The sequence below is a fragment of the Protopterus annectens genome, chromosome 4.part1 (assembly GCF_019279795.1).
Source record: "Protopterus annectens isolate FY-2018-M chromosome 4.part1, PAN1.0, whole genome shotgun sequence".
In the NCBI taxonomy this organism is placed as follows: Eukaryota; Metazoa; Chordata; order Ceratodontiformes; family Protopteridae; genus Protopterus; species Protopterus annectens.
In genome coordinates, this window is record NC_056734.1 from 279,697,374 (window position 1) to 279,718,895 (window position 21,522).

Genomic DNA, 21,522 nt, shown 5'->3' on the forward strand with positions numbered 1-21,522 from the left:
ACAGCTCACACACCAGTAACACGACAGTGAGACCTCAGAGTCCATCTATGCATGCAGGGGTGCTTGTTGCCAGTAATACAATTAGCAATCTACTCTTGTTTGGGAAAGCACTGAAAATAGTGCTACACTACATGCCAGTGTGATGTCACATAACCTGGGATATTACCCTTGTATGTAACACATTGCATGGATAAGAGTGATGTACAAGTCTTCTATACTCTAGTGTCCCAGACATTACACTCACACCCCTTGCTACTATAATGATAGCCCATGAATGTTATGCACATGGCATTACATACACTTATTACAGATGTCATTACCCTGCTATGTTATCAGACTGGGATGTGAGCACTGGTTACCAGGGCTGAGCCATGCTTAGCAGGTGTCAGCATTGCTGCAATATAACAGCTAAGCAGATTTTTGCACTGGTAAGCAAAGCGTACATGTTGTAAGCACCCGTACGTTTAACCGTACCTTAGCACCGCTTAGCTTCGTGCAAACCCATGCAAACACACTTAAAGCTGCTCAAAACTGCCTTAACTCTTCTGTATCCAGCAGCCCTTGTTCTGCCCAGCAACAAACTAAACAGCCCTTGCAGGTCTTGAAGCCAGGACTTGTTACACAATAGTCACAACAGTTAACCACCATGCCATGACAGTTGTGAAAACAGCTGTTGTTTTTCCAATATATCTGTCAGTACACATATTGAATAGTATTGAACAATTGCTGTGACTTCTACAAATGTGTAGTACTTTTAGTGATATTACTGTTGTATCACATATGTTATATCTAAATATACACATATCAGATACACACGGTGTAATACATCTGGGAAGATATACACAACAGTAATGTTTACACATGACAAGGATATGGATATATACATATACATATATAGATATATATCTACATGTACATATATATATATATATATATATATATATATATATATATATATACATATATTCATATATATGTATTTATACACATCTGTATAGTGCATCATATATATGGCCATTTATAGATCTCTGTGTGTGTGTGTGTGTATGTATATATATATATATATATATATATATATATATTTCTGTGTGTGTGTGTGTATACATCATATATGTACAGATATACCTATTTATGTTGATATATATGTAGGTATCCATAACTATATGTTCACATATAGCTATAGATCTGTATATGTGTAGACATATATAGCTGTGTGTGTGTGTGTGTGTGTGTGTGTGTGTGTGTGTGTGTGTGTGTATATATATATATCTATTTCACTGAAACCCATTTCGTTGTCAGCTCATTTCATTGACAAAAGTATTCAAGGCAAAAACCTGGGTTTTGCCCCCCCTCCCCACTGTTGTGCGACTGTGGAGTTGTTATATATAGTTGGGGTGGTGTGGGGGGCACAGCACCCCACATTGGGTTGGTGTGGGGGGCGCAGCCCCCCACCTAGAATGTTTGTCAATGAAATGAGCTGTCAACGAAATGGGTTTCAGTGAAATGGGCTGTCAGCGAATAGAAGTAGACCCATATATATATATATATATATATATATATATATATATATATATATATGTGTGTTTGTATTTGTGTTTGCATATGTATATGTATATATATGTACATATATATATATATATATATGTGTGTGTGTGTGTGTGTGTGTACACACACACATATATATATATATATATATATATATATATATATATATATGGGTCTACTTCATAAGATCGACAGACCATTTGATTGACATTCATTTGGTCGACAGCTCATTTGGTCGACAACCAGTATTCAATGCACTTAACAGGGATTTGCCCCCCTCCCCAATGTTATGTGACCCTGGAGTTGATATATATATATATTTGGGGGGTGGGGGCGAAGCCCCCCCCACCTATTTTCATTTAAAAGCATGAAAATACAAGAAAAACTGCACATTTTAAATGAAAATAGGTAGGGGGCTTCACCTCCACACCCCTCCATGTGAGGGGCTGTGCCTCCCACACCCCTCTAGCTATATATATCAACTCCAGGGTCGCACAACATTGGGGAGGGGGGCAAATCCCTGTTAAGTGCCTTGAATACTAGTTGTCAACCAAATAAGTTGTCGACCAAATGAATGCCGATTAAATGGTCTGTTGATTTTATGAAGTAGACTCATATATATATATATATATATATATATATATATATATATATATATATATATATCTATATCCATGTATGTATGTAGATATGTATATGTCTATATATCTATATATATATATATATATATATATATATATATATATATATATATATATGTTTACCATATGTCCAGAACATGGAGTGGAGTCCTACCTCAGAACCAATGGTCTCAACCTCTTAGTGAAAGGAGATGTCATGTTTGTATTTCAGGTATATATATGTAGACTGTTGCTTCTGTAACAGGGGTTGTCTTAGCAGACATGTTGTGTGTGGGAGGTCACATCTGTTATTGACATGTATGCCATTGGTTACTGACAGACATCCCAAGGGCATCATAGTACTGTACCACTGATAGCACAGTAATGAAACTGTGGACTACAGCAGAGATATGATCAATATATGTGGACAGTCTGGCACACTCTGGTCAGTCCAGAGGTATATACAAGATCCCCTTTGTGAGAGACATGTGGACCAAGCCTGACAATTTGGATGTTAATAGCCACGTACATGGGTATATCATGTAAATACTGGACTACATATGCCAACACAGTTTATACATTCACACACGCCTGTCTGTTCTGACACATAATAACTGGTGATGCAGAGGTCACATAGCCACATACTACCCAGTAGTTAATGACATACATCTGTACAGAATCCCACTGCTTTTTCAGAAATACACAACTGTTATGGTGGCCTGGCAGCAGTATGTCTTGCAAATATCTGGACATAGCATTACACTGGGTAATTACACTAAGCTGTGAGGCATGTAAGAAATCACTGTGCAAACTACAGGCAGACTGCCACAACACTGGCCTACATTTTACATGGGGGAATACACATGTACCTGCAAATATAGCAGGATCTACAGGCATTACACAGCACAGAGTAACAGACACCTGTGAGAAAGTGCATACCCACCACCAATGTGAACACAGCCACAGCCACATATGGTACGCAAGCTTTATATGACACTATATGGACTGTCTGATAAGCACCATCCTCATATGTGCCATTCACACATTAACCCTACATAAACTGGGTCACAACACAGTGTGGTCCATTGCCTGTCTGTAGTATGGGACACGTGTATGTTTAGCCCTACAAACATGTGACCCGATAGGGTACCATACACTGGAGCAGCATGTAACATCAGATAGAACAGGACCAAGAACAATGACATCTACCACAGTCTGTACACAGGCCAAGGTACGTATTCGCAATGCACATACGGTTGACAATCACCATAAGTACACAGACCCCAGTACTGTACACACAACCACAGAATGCCTAGGTTATGCCCTCAGAAATAACCCCTACTATACATAACATGTCTGGCAGTCTGATATCTGACTGGCTTGTTATCAGGTATGATGTCAATAAATAATGGTGTACAGAACATATGCACCTCTTACTACATGACATATGTACAAAGGTTGACAGACTTGTGGCTGGAGCCACAAACACTGGGTTTATATTGGCATGTTGCTGTGATACCCTCATACATTTATTGTTGTAACAGGGTTTGTTGTTTGTCCTATGAGGGATATGAAGTCAGTAACTCTCATGGCTGTCACCATGTACTGACTGCAATCATCAGACTATGCTTCTGCAGTTCTAAGATAGGTGATCTGTGAGTAACACAAGAAACATAAGACTCCAAACACTGCCCAGTTTGCAGAAGCCCTACAGGTGGGAGTTTCCTCAAACACATAACACTGTCATGACAGGTATTAAATCATGTAGACCAGCCATATCCACACAAACCCTGTTAAACCAACATTACTCCAAATGCAGAAGAGCAGCACTTACATTCTGTAGTCATGTCTGGCACATTTCCTTCCTGTTTGTTGGCCTGTCTCCACAGTGTATGTTGTTAGAGGTATATCCCAATACCATCTGTGATGCTGCTTGCCAAACACTGACATGAGGTCCTGCTCACAGTGAGTGAAAAGGTCCAACACCCCCATGATGTTCCTAGGTATAGTAGTGTGTTTTCATGTAATTGGCTATGGGAATGTTACCACAGCTGTTCCACATGCAATCAGCTAGTGGGGGACTGCAATTCATGCAGATGCCATCAGCTGATCATGAGCATCACTTACAAAACACAAGCTGCTGCCTAAGCAAAGCAGGTGTGCTTCTCCACATCCACCAGAGAGGGAGTGAGAGAGACAGATAGAGACAAAGTAAGACAGGGAGATGGTGGGAGAGTAAAACCTAAGCATGTTTGTGTAACATACTTACCAGTACAGGGTTTCAATCCCCTGCTTATGTATTGCTGTCACATGCCTATGCAGTTGTTCCATGCACCACAGAGCATACATGCTGGGGAGCTGTCCAAAAGTATACCTGATGGTTAGTGACATCTGCAACAGTGATATGGGAGGGATAAGGTAGGTGTAGTACATGTACTTGTCCACATGAACAGCCACACTGTCTGAGGGACTCACACACATTAACACAGTTGGCAGGGTCTGCAACCTTTGTTTGCCAGTGTCCCTTACTGTTGGACTGTACTTCAGAGCAGTAGATGCCGAACAAGGGCAGTGCCAGGACTGAACCCTAGGGTACTCCAACTGTCACTTGTCTGGGGCTTGGGTTGGTGTCACCTACATTTACAGTGTGGGTTGTGTCAGTACAGCAGTTGGCAGCCCATCGGATAACATTGGGAGTAATGGCCAGCTTGATACATTTATCTATGATTCCAAACTGGGGGATGGTGTTGAAGGGCTTGGCATGGTCCGGATAGGCTGTGTGAACCACCTTACCCTCGTCCATGGTTCTATAGATGGATTCACAGTTGTCATTCAGGTGGAGGTGACATAAACCAAACCTGTTTAGGGTCTAGTGTTTGCAGGTTGCTAATGCCTTTGTTTTAATTTCCATGATAATACATTCCATGGCCTTGCAGAGCAGCCATGTCATACTGCTGGGGATGTAGTTCCAAGAATCCAAGGTGGATTCCCCCCTTGTGGACTGGGTTAACTGTAGCTGTGCACCACACTGTGGACAAAAAGCCTGACATGTGGCTTTGATTAGACATGAAACATAGGTGAGGCGCAAGTGCAGTTTGTAGCTCATATAGTACACAGCCCAAGATGTGGACTGGTCCCATGGCTGCTGTTGTCATAGCTCTGTAGAGTGTGGTTTTTAACTATGTGTCCATTAATACCAGCATATGGCAATCTATCCATGTTGAAATGGGCCCTTTGGGGTTGGGAGGGGGTGCAGTTGGCACTGAATCGGTCTGCCAGGATATTGGCAATATCCCTGGGAGGAGTAGATTTAGTACCATCCTGCTGTAGCTCACAGAAGTTCTGAGCATTGCCATTTAGAATCCTCACATAGCTATGGAACAGCTTGCAGTTGTCTTTGGCATCTGTGGCTATATTATGTTCGTAACTAGCTTTGGTGGATGTTATGAGGGGTCTCTGCCCTTACTGTAGCTGGTAAGGGAGCATTTTGCATCCTGGAAAGTCCCCCATTTCTGCAAGAGTTTCCTCCTTTTGTTGTACAGTATATTTATGGCAGGGGGCCACCACATTGGCATCCTTTTCTTGGATGGGGAGCATCTTGGTTCAATATTGGATGGCACGATTCATGCATGAGTGGATGTGTTCATACAGTGCCTTCATTTATGATTCAGCAGTTGTCCTTTCAGTTCCCTTCTACATGGGTGTCATGATGTTAGTCACGTCTGACATGTGTAGCATGACATTGGCTTTGGAGATGTGTGTTACAGAAGTTTCCTTACTGGGGTGTGGGGGAGGGATGTTGATGTTAAGTGTGATTAGCTCATGGGCATACCTGACCACAAATGGGGTGACCATAGGTGTGGAGCACTGATGTCCCATGTTGGTAATAACTACGTCTAGGATATTTGAGCACCTGGTGGGATTATGGGTTATTTCATCCAGGGCATTGGAAATTATGACTTCCAAGAACCGTTTGGCACACATGTTGGTACACAAGTAGTTTTCCAAGTTAATGACAAGGTAGTGTAAGTCACTCAGTATTAGGGTGTTTGCTTGTATCATAATATTTCATAGTATGTTTCAAAGCCTGTAGTGTGTATCATGGGCATGGTGGGGGATCTGCAGCAAGCTATACAATTTGGAATGCAGTCTAACTTACTGTTAGTTGCACCGGGGGTATTTAAGACACATTTTGTTGGGCAAGTAGCCTGGTGGTGTGAATATCCTTGGTGAATATGGACACTCCTCCACTTTTATTGTTTTTGTCCTGGTTTGGTGGCCAACAGGTCTGGTGAGAGCTGTAGCTGGTATTGCATGGGTGCTCTCTGGATGCTTGGATCAGGCCCCTGTTACTGCACAGTTATCAATGTTCTCCATTTGTAGGTGTGCATAGGGACTGTGATTGGCCACAAAAACATTGATCCCTACACATACTACCAAACACACACACAGAGTTTCACAGTTGCCATGTCTGGGAATAGAACTCCTACCTAACTAGTATATCACACTACAGCATTTCACTGTTATAGAACACAACATGGAGATTGTTGGGTGAATCATTCCCCAAAGGTGCATTTCAAAGTGAATGACATCAGCAGCCATGCCAAAGAAGGGCACTGGAGGTTGCAGTGATTGTGAATGTCCTCAAAAGCATTGCTCCCTACACAGACAAACACACATGCCATGGTGGGGAATAGAACTCCTACCTACCTAGTTTATCATACTACAGCATTACACAGTTATAGGATGCACCAAGCAGATTACTGGGCTATTTTTTCCCCAAAAGTGTATTTCAAAATGAATGACATCAGCAGGCATGCCAACGTAGGGCATTTGAAAGTGTAGTGAGTGTGACTGGCCTAAAAAACATTGAACCCTACACAGACAAACACACACACTTGCCACATCTGGGATTAGAACTCCTACCTAATTAGTACATCACACTACAGCATTATGCATTTGTAGGACACCCCACAGAGACTACTGGGCTTCTTTTTCCACAAAGGTATATTTAAAAGTGAATGACATCAGCAGGCATGCCAAAGTAGGGCATTTGAAATTATAGTGAGTGTGACTGGCCTAAAAAACATTGACCCCTACACAGACATGCACACTTGCCAAAAATTAATTTGAAGAGATTTGAACTGCTACCGAACTAGTACATCACACTACAATATTATGCATCTATATGACGTGCATTAGAGATTACTAGACTACTATTTCCCCAAAGGTGTATTTCAAGGTGAAGACATCAGCAGGCTAGCCATAGTAGGGCAATGGGGAGTGCAGTGTGTGAGCATGGCCATAAGCCATTCATCTAGAGGCAGACAGACCACACTCAGGCACACACAGGTTTATATTCCACAGGTATGTGTATACAACTGCTAGATGACTACTGACTTGTATAGTCATGTTGCATAGTTAGCACTAGCACCACAGACACTATAATGCTGAGGGATTCCAGAGGCAAATGGCTATTGTGATTGACATTTGCACATCATGTGGTTTTAGCCAATTGGATGTGTGCTGGGTGGGGCAGGCCTCCTAATGGTATGCTCATTGTCACTGTCACTGTCTTCCACACATCTATGTGTACTTTTGGCCTATGATAGTGCATTGTCCTTGGAGATATGTGTGTATTCCTATCCAATGTGTGTGCAATGCATGGCTGGTGCATACTGAGGAGTATATGCACTAACATCTGTGACTGTCAGACATGTATGGTCCACTGATGTTGCCAGACATGGGCTTCATTTCTAAGTGTGTGGGCATGCCCAGTATGACCTTTCAGTATTTTGTTGTTTGACATGGCCTTCATTTCTCTAAGTGTGGGAGAATGCCCAGTATGACCTTATGTATTGAACATGTGAATCCATTCCAGGTAGATTGTACTCCAGTGCAGACATTTGTGTTCTACACCTACAGCTAGCAAACTGCTTCTGCAGGATATCTGTAGGTCATTTGACAATATGGATCAAAATGGGTAAAGTATAGTGGGTTACTGTTTGTAATTGTGTCTGTACTGCTTCTGCTACATGGTCCTGGTGTTAGCAGAGATATTCAGACATATGTACTGTTATACACTGTGATGTTTTATGTCATCAAGTACTGTGAGGTAGACATATTTGCTTGCAGTGATGTCCTAGGGAACACAGGGTGAATGCAGCTGTGTCCAGTATTGTGGTCAGCAGCCTACATATTCTTGCACACTCATGCCATTATGGAGGGAAAGCTGCAGACACTTGCTGCTGGGTCTGTGTAAATGGCTCAGCACCTTGGTACAGTGGTGGCAGAGGATCCCATGCTTATACATCCATCGATGTGACAGTATGGCCATATCCTTCTGTGGCCATACCTCACAGCTGTACAGATTCACACAGGTTACCCATAGGTAGGGGTAATAATTCCAGACATTAACCCTGCACATTGTAGTTTATGAGCAGGTTTGTAGCCACCCATTCTTATGTTTGCAGCCAGGGATAGTATGTGCACATGGCTAAGCTTCGGACTTCACACACTCCATGCCGCCCATGCTCCCACCCCCTATTATTCTATCCTCTTCCATACATTATGCAAACATTATCTGATATTTCCCTATAGTTATCACCTCATCACAGCAGTAATTTGGTGTTGGTCCACAGTTCATGCAGTAGGACACAGTGGACATGTTACTGTGATTTGTCCACATGGCCTTGCATTTGGGTTCTGTGGACTGTGTTATGTTGTTATTTGGGAGTCCATAACATAACATACATTGGCAGTACGGGTGAGACACAGCCCTTTGGCAGAGGGCTATAGGCCATTTGGTAGTGATGCAGGCCAGCTGTAGCAGGCCGTTCCATTTTGTCAGTCCTACAGTCCCAGCCTGTGATACACTATATCCCCTGGGGTGACAGGGTAGATGTCCAAGGTGTTCCTGCCAATAGTTTCTGTCAGTATTGATCCAGTGGTGTGGATGCTGGCAGGGTGCTGCTTACAGCTAGTGGCACACATGCATGGGACAGCTGCTCTGCATGCTGCATGCTTTTGCTACTGCCATACACAGGTGGGGTCATATTGCAGCAGGGATAAGACAGGAGTGGTACCTGTGGGTGGTGGCGGGGTGAGCTGGGTGCATGTGTGCTATGGACACTACTTGCATCTAACTCACAGATATGCACGGGACATTCCACTTATGCTGGCTTGTGCAGGGACATCAGCTGTTTCTTAATACATCATTCCTATGACCTTTGTGGTCAGTCAGGGTTTGGCCAGATGACATTGGTATTCCTTACTGCAAGCCCAGATAATGTGCTGCAAACCTGTATGTACAATTCCAAGGGTGTTTTCATTTGACAGTTACATATTATACACTGTCTGTCTGGGGTACTTACCACTGTGTACTGCTTGTATATCTGGGCCGACATTCATGCCATGTCCATCTCTCAGATGGTGAGACATATTACTTTCAAACGTTTACTATGGCTTACTGCTGGAATGTGTTATACTGGGAAGCATTGTGTTTGGCACAGCAGTTGTGAGAACTTGGCGCTGTCATCAGCAGTACTGGGCAATGGCCACCAGGACAAACCTCACCATGGTATGCATTATTGACCACTCTCAAACAAGATACAACACACACCAACCTAACACACGCAGACCTGCATATTCTACACATGCTACAATCTATCCTGCTACCATGACCAGCTCAGGTAATCTGTACTCCACTGTTATTATACCTACACATACATGTTACTACATTTCTACATAGGATTGGGGGGCACAGCTGACTGTTACTACATGTCTACATATGATTGGGGGGCACACCTGACTGTTACTATATGTCTACATAGGATTGGGGGGCACACCTGACTGTTACTACATTTCTACATGGGATTGTGGAGGGGCACACCTGACTGTTACTACATGTCTACATAGGATTGGAGGGGGCACACCTGACTGTTACTACATTTATACATAGGATTGTGTGGGGGGGGGCACACCTGACTGTTACTACATGCCTACATATGAATGAGAGGGCACACCTGTCTGTTACTACATTTCTACATAGGATTGCGGGGGCACACCTGATTGTTACTATGTGTCTACATAGGATTGAGGGGACACACCTGACTGTTACTACATTTCTATATAGGATTGTGGGGGGAGCACATCTGACTGTTACTACAATTCTACATAGGATTGAGAGGGGCACACCTGACTGTTACTACATGTCTACATAGGATTGGGGGGGCATGCCTGACTGTTACTGCATTTATACATAGGATTGTGGGGGGCACAACTGACTGTTAATACATTTCTATATAGGATTGTGGGGGAGAACACCTGACTGTTACTATGTGTCTATATATGAATGGGGGGCACACCTGACTGTTACTACATTTCTACATAGAATTGGGGGGGAGCACATCTGACTGTTACTACAATTCTACATAGGATTGAGAGGGGCACACCTGACTGTTACTACATTTCTACATAGGATGGGGGGGCACACCTGACACTTGTACACATTTGCTATGACTGTACTGGTATGTCAGGTACTCCATTTCATACTGTATTCTAACCTATCATGCTGACTAGAGATATATCAGTGTACTACAAGTCTTAGGTTTGATTGACCTATATTTCAGTTTCTGACTTCTTACCCTTCAGAACTAACATCCCACTGCCTGACCCATTGTAGTCTGTCTGTGTAGGCCTGGGGTGGGGGGTTACCCACAGCCATCAATCAGAGGCCTTAGCACGGCCTTTGTTTGTTTTTGTCTACACCTGTCCTGCTGGCTGAGACTGTTGTTGGGTATGTGAGCCTCCCTGACTGGCATGTGTGTGTCATATGGACAGACATGTAGCCCAGCACATTTCCTGCAGTGAGTTTTGTTACCTTGTCTAGTACTAGCTACTATGGTAACACCAGTATTTGTTACAGATCTCATGCTGCCATTATAGGTGTCTACTATGTGCTGGCATCCCACTCAGTCACCCGATTCCCTTGCATGCTCACATCCATACCATAGATACTGGTAACAGCACATACTACAACATTCAGCAAATGGTAGGAAGAGTGAATTGCCTTGTGGCTGTGCCAGTAATGAGGATGGTGCTGGAGGGCTGATTATGTCAGATGCACATAGTACACTCCCTATACATGATTAAGCACAGGTAGTGTCATGTTTGGCATCCCTTTTATTATATGCATGAGTCAGAGAGAGGTGACATTCCCTGGGTCCCTACTGTGTCAGTATATGTGCTATGTGTTGCCTCTTTGCCAAGGCCAGTGCATACTGGGCATGCCTCCTTCTGCCTACTGGGGCAGGCTCAGTTTTTTCCTTCTCCGAGTCTCTCTGTGCCTGTGCAGGCTGTGGCAATGGTGGGAGATGGCTGTGTGGCCCTGCCCTGTGCTGTTCCTGCTGCAGCGGTTTCCACAGGATCATATTGCGTAGCATGGCACATACAATGACAATTTGGGTACATGTAGCTGGTAAGTATTGCAAGGCTTCACCGGATGTATCCAGGCAATGGAACCGTGACTTGGGCATCCCAAACACATGTATGATTCTGGTCTGTGCGTGTGCCTCATTATGGAGTTCTTGTTTGGGTGTGTGTGCATTTCTGATGGGTGTCAGCAATGGCTCCAGTGCGTAACAAGCATCCACCACTAGGTGACCATAAGGGATATCCCCACTGGCAAATCTCTGGTACAGCTGCATCAGATGCCAGATGTGGGAGTCGTGATAGCTTCCAGGGCAGCCAGCGCACACATTCATCACACGCAACCTGGCAGTTGATGGAGGGGAAGCTGTTGCTGTTAATGTAGACCCTACCCTACTCACTGGGCGGTGCTTTGATGCACATGTGCATGCAGTCTATAGCACCCACTACCTCAGGGTATTCTGCTATTTGGTGGAAGAGATGCATATTGCTGGCCAATGCCTCACGGGTGTTGTGAAAATATACGTGCTCACTGGCATGTGCTGACATGGCATCCAGGAACTGATGGAGTACCCTGGATACTGATGCCTGTGAGATCCCCATGATATCCGCAGTTGGCGTTTGGAAGGTACCTGTGGCTAGTATTCTTAGGCCTACACATACCTTGTTATCCACTGGGATGGGTTCCCTTCTGTTAGTTCTGTGTGTCAGGTGTGGCTGGCACAGCTCACCAATTTGCTGTAGGAGGTCCCTGTCCACCCTATAGCACTCCACTATCTCCAGCTCATGTAGCCCCTCGTAGGTTACCCTGGGTCTGTACACTCTTCTCCGTCTCCTCACTGTGGGTTGGTCAACAGCATTCTCATCCTCACCACCCTCAGCCCCTTCCACATGTTGATGTGTGATAGCTGCTGCAGCCCCTATCATTTTGTTGCTTTTGTTTGTTAAAATTTCCCAGCTTGTGTGCACTGGTGGTGTAGAGTATGTGGGAAAAAACAGAGGGAAAGGTGTTTACATAGTTTATAGTAGTGTGCTGGGCTGGGCTCCTGCCTGTGTAATTGGCTGATTCTGATACATTTCACCTGCCACCTATGCTAGTTCTCCTTGATTACCTTCCTACTGCTTTTTTCCCTTCTCATTGCCTTCCTGTTTAAGCCCGGGGGCATGTACGCAAACACAGTGCTCTAATGTGCACACAGCTGCTATTTCCTGGTTTACTTCTTTTTTTCTCATTTAAAACTTGGTGAGCGGCACGCACTCGTGCTTAGGCAATATAACAAGTGCTAGGCAGCCGCAGACATACCCCCTTGCTTAGCTCTGCTAAGCTAAGGGCAAACCCGAGCTGCAGAGCTCCAATAACCTTACAGTATGCCTGACACACCCCATATGATGTCAGCTAACTCTTAGGCTTGAACCATGCTATTCCTGCACATACACTGTTGGGTGCTGGCTAGCACTGAGGGGAACGCTGGGATTCAGGATAATTCCCCTCATTTGCATAGGATTGCCTGTTAATGCATAGTTACAGGTCACACACTGAGCCTTCCACTTTAGCAACCACTATTTACTGGCCATGTTGTCTTCTGCCTGCCAATGACTATAATGGCAAAATAGTGACTTTGGTTAAAATGCTTATTTCAGGTTTTATTTTTATTTTCGGCCCAATCCTGTTTGCGTGCAGCTGCCTTATGCTTAAACAGCCGACACTGGCTAAAAAAATAAAAGTTTTTTTTTTTTTGCCAACTATTTTCCATGCCAATGGCCATATATTTGGCCATTGGCATGCTATACACATACTATACACCCTTTATTTGGAGCTGTCATGGCTCTGTTTTGTAGTTTACAGAAATGTACTTGGTTACTAACCAAGTACATTTCTGCACACTACACTAGTCCTGCACGGCCATCTGACAGCTTCCTGGATCACAAATTCACCTCATTTGCATGGTTTTCACCTGAAAATGGGATAATTTGCATACAGGAGCTGTGTCTGTACAGGTATAGTGCAGGAGCACTCTTGCACGTCCCTGGAGCTTACTCCTGGATCACACAGTGGCCATATTGCCTCCAGGAGCTCCTGCACTATTCCTGCACACAGTGCAGAGCTTGCTGAATCTGGGGGAGTTTCTCTTCCATTGTAAAGAAAAAAATGTTCCATTTATTTATTTATTTATTTTACATTTGTTGACTGGGAAAGTCCGACTGGATTCATGTCCATTTTCAGAGGAGGCACAGGGAAAAAAGCTCCACAGTTAAATTTTAAGCAAAATATAAGGTGTATACAGAAGCATTCAAATTTACATAGATAGTACTAAACTTAATATTGACTAGTAACATAGCATTCAAGCTTAATGCAAATTTACACAGATAGTACCAAACTTAACAATGACTAGTAACATAGCATTGAAGCTTAAGATTTAACATATTTACATAGCCTGAACACATCTTTTACAGTTTTAGGTTGAGGCATTACATAATGGTGAACACTGGTAGTAGGGGTTGCATTTTTTGCTTTAGACAGTTGAGTTGTGAGGAAGTTAGCCACAGTAGAAAGTATAGCAACAAAGAGAGCAATGATTAGACATAGTAGGGAGTATAGTAGCAGGAGATGAGAGAGATGGGAAATTGGATAACAGGTTAAGTAAGAAAATCAGGAGACATACGTAGCTTAAGTTTAAAGTAAGAGTAGAGGTGTAAAGAGAAAAGTTTAGCGGATAGATAACAGATTGTCCTAGCAGTGACATATGGGTATTGACTAAGAGGTTAGAATTAGAGGTTGAACTGGAATGAAGCTAGAGAAGTTGCATTCTTTTGGTGATGAAGCTGAAGTCAGAGGGCAAGAGTAAGGGGAGAAGGTGGGGGGGAGGTCAGCCAGGTGGGAAAATGTGCATATCCATGTGTCCTTTAAATGTTCTTTCAGGAGTCTTTTAAATGTAACCTTTGAGACTGCTGAGGTAATAGCAGTAGGTAGGGTGTTCCAAATTTTGCCTATATAGTTAGGGAAGAGGGAGTCCCCTGATGTGTTGTTGGCCTTGGTGACCTTGATTATTTTTTTGTCGCTAGAGTGAAGTTGTCTAGTTTTAGCTTGTAGTGCTTGTAGATTGGCCAGAGCTGGAATTTTGTCTGGGAGTAGTAGGAGATTGTGGGCAAAGGAAAGCTGATGATAATTTAGAAGATAAGGGAATTCAAGCCAGCCAAGTTGTTTTAGGGAATGGCAGTGGAGGGCTTGGTAGGTGGCACCAGTAGCAAATTTTGCAATTTGATTGTAACAGATGTTGAGTTTGACAATTTTGGTTTTGGGTAAGTTGGTGAGAATGGGTGAGGCATAAAACAGTGTGAAAAGGGGGTGAGTCTGAGCAATTGTTATCATAGCAGGTTGTATTAGTAATGGTTTATTTTTATATAGACTGCCCAATTTTTTGTGGATATTTCTAATGGTTTGATTTATATGTTGATCACATTTGAGGTTGTTATCAATGGTCACTCCTAGCAATTTCGTGTGAGTGTCATAGAAGATGAGAGTCCCATCCCTGGACATAATATTAAATGGGCTGGGTATTATGGTAGATTTATTAGGTGTAAATAGCAACAGCTGTTTTTTGGGGGGATTTAGTATTAAGTTTTTGTTAAGAAACTAGTTTTTGGTGGTATGGAAGGCTTTATGGGTTATACGGAGAAATTTCTGAGGATCATTGGCTGAACAGACATGTGTTGAGCCATCAGCATATTGTATAACTGTTGCATCTTGACAGATGCTGTGGAGGTTATTGGTGAAAATGGAGAATAGGAGGAGACCTAAAATGGAACCTTGTGGGACTCCTGTGGTGATGGGTAGCAGTGTGGATAGGTTGTTCTCCCACACTGAATTGCTTGTTGTCTTTCTTATAGATTCTGAGACCAAGCTAATGGTTGGTTACTATGGCCAAGGTCAGTAAGGGCTTGCACAAGTTTAAGATGGTTGACCATATCAAAGGTCTGTGATAGGTCCAAGAATATGGCAGAAGTTAGATTGCCTGTGTGTTTGTTTTGGTTAATGATTGTGAAAGAGAGTAGGGTGGTGGCTGTGGTATGAGAAGTCTGAAATCCATGTTGGGTAAGAGAGAGAAGTTGGTTGTTAAGGAGGTATGACATAAGTTGGTTGTGTATACATTTCTCAAGCATTTTAGCTAGTGGAGGCAGGATGGCTATGGGGCAATAGTTGGCAAGGTCAGTGGAGGTACTGGCTTTATGGAGGGGGCTAGTATAGGAGATCTCCCAGATAGGTGGTATTGAGGTTTCTGAGATAGATCTGTTTAGAAGGATGGATATAGGGAAGGCAAGTTCATTGACAGCCAATTGAAGGTATTCAGCAGGTATGCCATCAGCTGTTAGTGTAGTAGGTTTAAGTTTAGATAGCAACCTTTTGACATAGTTGGTTTGGGATGGGTTGAAATTGGAAGGTTGTTTTGGGTCTATCTACAGGTTTTGGTAATTAGTGGTGGTGGATGTGGGCTGTTTTTGAACAAGATTAGAAACAGTTTTTATGAAGTATTTGTTAAATGTGTCTGGTATATTTGTGATTTCACTAGTGGAGGTTGGAGGTGGGGTAGAGTGTCTGCCAGGGTAGAGTAGTTTATTTATTCTTTCACAGAATTTCTTGGGGTTGTTTTGATGCTTGTGTTGTAGCTGGAGGAAATAATTATTTTTATCTTGGAGAACTGATTTTTTGTCACATTTCTAAGTTTTTGGAATTGTTGCTTAGCTGCTGGGGGTTTTGTGGGTCTCCAGTGATACTAGGCTTTATTCCTTTCTGATATTCTATTTTTAGTTTCTCTGGTAAGCCAGAGGGCTGTTTTCATTTTGAGTTTAGCGGTCCATGCTGAAATGTGGGCATTTAAGATTTCTAGCAAAGTGTTATTGAAATGGGTTACATCTTTTTCTAGTGGTAGTACTTTTAGTATGTTCCAGTTATGGTACTTTAGCTCAAGTTTGAATTTATTGGGGTCAATTTTTTTACGTTATGGGTTGTTTGTAGTATGGGGGAAGGGTTGGCCTGGGCTTTTAATTTTAGTAGGTAGGTGAGTTGATGGTTGCTAAGGGAGTCCGAGAGGATGCCTGATTGGTAAGAGGTGTTGGTCTTATTTATTAAGATCGCATCTAATAGTCTCTTTTTGATTTTGTTTGCATTTCCTAATGTAGTGCTTGATTGGATGACTTATGAGAAACTGTAGAGATGGACAGGGGCAGCTCGTGGCATCGGGCTGCCGGACTGCAGCCCCCTCAAACTAAAAATTAAAAAAGAAAACAAAAAAAAATAATTTTTTTTAAATTTCGCGCATGCGCAGTAGTCCCGACTACCGTCGGTCTATGCGCATGCTCACGGCAGTCCGGCAGGGCCCATAGAGGGACACAAGGAGACGTCTGTGCACTTTTAAAGTGCACAGACACACTGGGAAGATATATCGCGTCCGGACTGCAACAGTAGCAGTCAGAACAGTCTCAGGAGGGAGCTTGGGATCTCGTCGGGAAGGAGCTTTGCTGGGATCTCACGGGTCTTTGTGAGTATTGCACGGGCAGGATATGGTATGGAGAACAGACAGGTAAGTGTATGGTGCATTTTACTTTACTTTATGTGCTTTTAACTGGACTGGATAGAGTTGTGTGTGTGTGTGTGTAAATGCCCCAGGTGCTCATGGTGGTGTGGTAGGGAATACCTCAGGCTTGAACCCTGTACCCTGTATGCAGGTGTTAAAGACTTGAGTTCCCTACCCACCACCATTTGTAAAAAAACTGCAGATTTTTGCCTCATATTTGATCTGATCTGTTCCTCATAATATCTGTGGTTTGTAAATGTTGCAATGCTTAATATTTGATGGTGTAGTAGTAGCATTGTTACCTCACAGCTGCAGGTTCTCAGGTTTGATTCTTGGCTGGGGTTCCTTCTTTGTGGGGTCCGTATCTTCTCCCTGTGTTTGTGTGGGTTTGCTTTTGTGTCCTCCCATGTTACAAAGACATGGCTGAATTATTTCTTCCTGGGCCTCTGCTGAAAATTGTTTTTTTGTTCCAAGTCAGACTGTCCTGATTAACAAATGTTAAATAAAATTGACAGGCATTTGAATTTCAGACTTCAGGTTTCTGAATGTTTAACTCCTTGCAAATTTGATGGTGCAGTGGTAGTATTATTGCCTCATAGCTATAGGTTTTCTGGTTTGATTCTTGGTTGGGGTGGCTTCTGTGTGGAGTCTGCATCTCCTCCCTGTGTTTGTGTGGATTTGCTCTGGTGCCCTGCCATTTTACAAAGACGTGTCTGCAGTATTAATCCCTGCGTCTCTGCTGAAAATTGTTTTTGTTCTGTCCGCAGTAAAATTGACCGGCATTTGAATTTCAGACTTCAGGTTTCTGAATGTTTAATTCCTTACAGATTTGATGGTGCAGTGGTAGTATTGTTGCCTCACAGCTATAGGTTTTCTGGTTTGATTCTTGGTTGGGGTGGCTTCTGTGTGGAGTCTGCATCTTCTCCCTGTGTTTGTGTGGATTTGCTCTGGTGCCCTGCCATTTTAAAAAGACGTGTCTGCAGTATTAATCCCTGCGTCTCTGCTGAAAATTGTTTTTGTTCTGTCCGCAATAAAATTGACCGGCATTTGAATTTCAGACTTCAGGTTTCTGAATGTTTAAGTCCTTGTAGAGTTGATGGTGCAGTGGTAGTATTGTTGCCTCACAGCTATAGGTTTTCTGGTTTGATTTTTGGGTGGGGTGGCTTCTGTGTGGAGTCTGCATCTTCTCCCTGTGTTTGTGTGGATTTGCTCTGGTGCCCTGCCATTTTACAAAGACGTGTCTGCAGTATTAATCCCTGCGTCTCTGCTGAAAATTGTTTTTGTTCTCTCTGCAGTAAAATTGACCGGCATTTGAATTTCAGACTTCAGGTTTCTGAATGTTTAAGTCCTTGTAGAGTTGATGGTGCAGTGGTAGTATTGTTGCCTCACAGCTATAGGTTTTCTGGTTTGATTCTTGGGTGGGGTGGCTTCTGTGTGGAGTCTGCATCTCCTCCCTGTGTTTGTGTGGATTTGCTCTGGTGCCCTGCCATTTTACAAAGACGTGTCTGCAGTATTAATCCCTGCGTCTCTGCTGAAAATTGTTTTTGTTCTGTCTGCAGTAAAATTGACCGGCATTTGAATTTCAGACTTCAGGTTTCTGAATGTTTCATTCCTTACAGATTTGATGGTGCAGTGGTAGTGTTGTTGCCTTACAGCTATAGGTTTTCTGGTTTGATTCTTGGTTGGGGTGGCTTCTGTGTGGAGTCTGCATCTTCTCCCTGTGTTTGTGTGGATTTGCTCTGGTGCCCTGCCATTTTACAAAGACGTGTCTGCAGTATTAATCCCTGCGTCTCTGCTGAAAATTGTTTTTGTTCTGTCCGCAGTAAAATTGACCGGCATTTGAATTTCAGACTTCAGGTTTCTGAATGTTTAATTCCTCGCAGATTGGATGGTGCAGTGGTAGTGTTGTTGCCTCACAGCTATAGGTTTCCTGGTTTGATTCTTGGTTGGGGTGGCTTCTGTGTGGAATCTGCATCTCCTCCCTGTGTTTGTGTGGATTTGCGCTGGTGCTCTGCCATTTTACAAAGACGTGTCTGCAGTATTAATCCCTGTGTCTCTGCTGAAAATTGTTTTTGTTCTGTCCGCAGTAAAATTGACCGGCATTTGAATTTCAAACTTCATGTTCTTCAGAATACATAGTAGCACAACCTTTTTTTCTAGCAATTTTCTAAGTTTATAAGACAAATATTTTAAATTTGTCCCTATTTTTGGGACTGTATTCCCCCATTATTGGCTTCGTCCAGGTTTTTGTGCTAAGGTTGACAGCTATGGCAAGAACTGAATTCACTGAATATGGACTGTAGAATTGTGCATATTTACTGATAAAGGTGCACTATAGAATTGTGCATATTTACTGATAATGGTGGACTGTAGAATTGTGCATATTTACTAATAATGGTGGACTGTGGAATTGTGCATATTTACTAATAATGGTGGACTGTAGAATTGTGTATATTTACTAATAATGATGGACTGTGGAAGTCTGAGTAGACTTTTTTATGATAAATGTTCTCAACTGGGCAGTTTTGCCATTATGGGTGCATATGTTTTGTTTCATTGCTTACTGGAAAAATGTTCAAAACAAATTTAAAACACCCTCTAACAAGTGTACTGTATTGTACAAGGAATATAATTTTAGTACAATGAGGAAGGTGTATCAAAGAGCACATGTATGTTTCATATGCAAGGGGCCTATGATTCGAAAACAGCCCAAAATTAATCTTTATCTGCCACTGGCAAAATGTATTTTCTTTGAATGTGGGTTTCAATGCTGTTTAAATGAATGTGAGTTTCAAGGGCAGAGAAGTTTTAATGCTAAGTTTTCATTGTGAGACTGCATTGCTTTGATTAACAGATGACTTAATGTTTGTGCTGTAAAATACAAAATAAAACTTTCAAATGAAGTCCAACTCATCATTGAAGTAAAGCAGTATGCACATTAGTGTTTATGGTAAATGGAGTGAAATAGCCAAGTAATGGTTCATTGGAATGGCTGCAGAGGCTCCATTCAACCATTATTTTGTTAGGGGGGGGGGCAGCAAACTCAGACAGGCCCAGCTGAACTATACCTCCCAACTGTCCAGATTTTCAAAGAATGAATAGATTTTTGCTTCTTATTTTTGGTTTGTTGTTCATAAAATTTGTAGTTTTAATTCCTAAATGATTTGCCAGAAGTCACTAAATAATAAGTTTCAGACTTCATAACCTTCATAAAAATGCATGTTAAAGTAAGAGCCATTCTATCAACTGTCTCAATTTATACAAGAGCAATTTTTAGTACTGTTTATATGTGCCCCCAATATATTTGGCCTTGTTCAGATTTACTGCATTAACAGGTTGAGAGGTACATGCAAATAAATTGCTTTATAGAATTAGGCATAGCCAACCTCCAACTGTCCTCGATTTTGGCTCAAAATGTTGCTCTTCCCCCTAATAATCCCTCCACAAAATAGCAATTCTGGAAGAAAACATGGGGGGGTTTACAATTAAGAAATAACTGTAATAATCAAAGTTATAGATTACTTGAAATGCATGTAGATTCTTTTATTTTGTCAGCTGCTCAAGGTAGCAGTACTAATATTAAAGTGTCCCTTCTTTGACAGGTAGCAGCTGTATTGTGTGTCTATTTTATATTTTTGCATCACATTTTTGGTCCATTTTTCATAAAATTGTGTTTTTTGGCAAATTAGTGACAAATCACTAAAGACTGAAGTTAGAAAATGACAGACATTTGAGTTTCAGATTTTATACCCTTCAGAAAATTCATACTAATGCAAGACCTATTCTATTATCTTTCTAAGTTTATTAGAGCAATATTTAAAAATTGTCCTTATTGTTGTGCCTTTGTCCCACTTCTGTGTATGGCTTTGTCCAGATTTCTTGCTTTTGAGGTTGAGAGGTATGACAAATGTGTCAGGGCCATCACAGTCAGCCAGAGAGATTTCAAATTGTGACATGCTTGTTGCACCCCACTCCCCCCATGTAGTGACTCTGGATGTGTCCAAGCAAGGCAAGGAGTAGTTGTATCTACCTTGGATGGGGAGGACACACTGCATAAGTACTACAGTGGCTTTTCATCTGTCCTTGATTTTGCAGAATGGTCTGGTTTCTGTCATATTTTTGTACTGTTGATTTATGCTTATTACTCAGATTTATGCTTATTACTCAAAGTGCCTGTTGCTCTGTGTTTAAGTAGCAATGCTTTAATGACCATAAGGTAAGCTTGTCTGACATCGTAAGATGCAAGTAAGCTTTAATAAGCATACTGTTAAAGAATTGCCAACATTGAAAGCCTTTCTGTTGTTGCCATGCAGAGAATACTTGACTAGATAATGTATAAGCCTTGGGTATTAAAG